This window comes from Triticum dicoccoides, chromosome 3A, assembly GCF_002162155.2.
Source record: "Triticum dicoccoides isolate Atlit2015 ecotype Zavitan chromosome 3A, WEW_v2.0, whole genome shotgun sequence".
NCBI classification, from domain to species: Eukaryota; Viridiplantae; Streptophyta; class Magnoliopsida; order Poales; family Poaceae; genus Triticum; species Triticum dicoccoides.
The window spans coordinates 187,666,938-187,668,928 of NC_041384.1; positions in this window are offsets into that span (position 1 = coordinate 187,666,938).

Here is a 1,991-nt window from a genome sequence, read left to right on the forward strand (position 1 = left end):
GCACGCAAGGAAATGCCTCCTTATTATGCGCAAAATAATGATTCCTCCACCTAACATCTGGGACCCACCGAAAGGCCTCTATATTTCACGAAAAAACGTTACTGCCGCTGACAGCTCGGACCCACCAACTATATCTTCGCACGCAAGGAAATGCCTCCTTATTACGCACAAAAAAATGAATACTCCCCCTGCTAGCTGGGACCCAGTATAGTGGGAGGCTGACTTGTGGGCCTACTTAGTTGACGGGGACAGAGGGCTTTGTCAACTTAGTCAATATGCACGATTCTAGCTCCATTGACCGTACGATGTCCATCCAACGGCCGTAGCGCTTCTTCAACCTCTGGTCTTCTTGCTCCAGCCGCCCAAACCAGCGCCAATCGTGCCTCGTGCACCTGCCTCCCATGGCCGGCTGCGATGCCGCGAAGGCCTCACCACCCCCTACTACAACCACCGCTGGCCAGGCCATCCCTCTACTCACCCACACCCCCTGTTATTCTGCGGCGACGGTAGCCTCACACCGCAGCCAAACCAGTGAACCCTCGTACTCCTCTCCGCGCGGGCTTCCACTGCTGCGTCTTCCCTGGCTCTGCGTCGTCCCCTTCCTAGGCCTTGCCGTCGTCCACCGCCCTGGTGCTCTCGGCGCGGCGTGGTCAACATGGTCAAGGAACGACTTCCATCGGAAGAGTACTATACGTGGAGAGGCTGATGTCGGCGTTCTAGGAACGGGGGTCCCCAGACTTTCCTGCCTGCGGCCTGCGGCGTGGCTCAAAAGGGGCCCCAGCACGGCCCATCTTCATCAACACAGACCCAAGACCCTCGCGAGGGGCCAAGCCTCGCGGGGCGAACGACACGGAGTTTCCTCAGGCACGGCCTCATCAGGCTGGCTCGCGAGGAGACGGAGAGATCAAGGCGGGGTACCCCACGAGGTGCCCGTGACGCAAGCCATGACGACCAAGGGCGCCAAGCGGGCGCCAGCCCGCGCAGTGTCCTCCTTTCCTCTTTGGTGCAAAGGAAGCAAGCACAGGCGAGAGCATCAAGCAAAGGCACCCGTTTCGGTGCAACAAGACCAAGACCAGTCCAACAGCAGGGAGGAAGTCATTATGGAGCCCAAGCCAGCGTCACCACCAGAGCCTTTGGCAGGCGAGGACCAACTTTAGTCAGGATAAGTGTACCAGATGTTCCCCTTCAAAATGGCAATTGTTGGCGCCCTTCCCGCTCAATATTTGGGAAGAGGCCCAGGGCCTTTGCCTATAAATAGGACTTGCCACCCCCAGGGTAGAGGGGCAATCAAGAAGGGAGAATCTAGAAGCCAAGAGAGAAACTAGCTAGGATCGGATCGAGTAGCATCGCAGAGAGAGAGAAGGGCGACTGAACTCCTCCTAGCAGTTCATCCCCCCAGCCAAGAAAAGACTCTCGCGAGGCTGTTCTTCCTTGTATTGCTCATCATCATTAGCCCAAGAGGCAATCCACCACACCACACACTGGAGTAGGGTATTACACCACAACGGTGGCCCGAACCAGTATAAACCCTGTGTCTCTTGTGCTGTTCTTTCCATAGCTTAGATCTTAGCGAGGCGGAGGGGTGCAGGTAGGTAGAAGGCGAAATCTCCGCGCGCACCCCAGTGTTCGAACCTCAAGGGTCTGCCGGAACCCGAAATCTAACATTTGGCGTGCCAGGTAGGGGTGCGCCGGAATTCGTCTTCCACCACCCCGTTCTCCTCTGACCATCGCGTCCATGTCTGACGCTCGTCGGGCCCGCGCCGAGCGCCGGGCCGCTCTCGCTTCCCGCGTCACCCAGACGGCTCCTGTCTGCGGGCGTCCTCATCGTTCCCCGTCACCTGCCGTCAACGCCGCCACCAGCCCGGCGGGGAACGAGCAGCAAGCGTCGTCTCAGCATCCGTCCGTGCGGCATGACGGCCGCACCGCTACTCCCTCGCTCACCCCAGCTGGTTCTTCGTCCCGTGCGCTCCGCGCACCCATGGAGGCTCGAG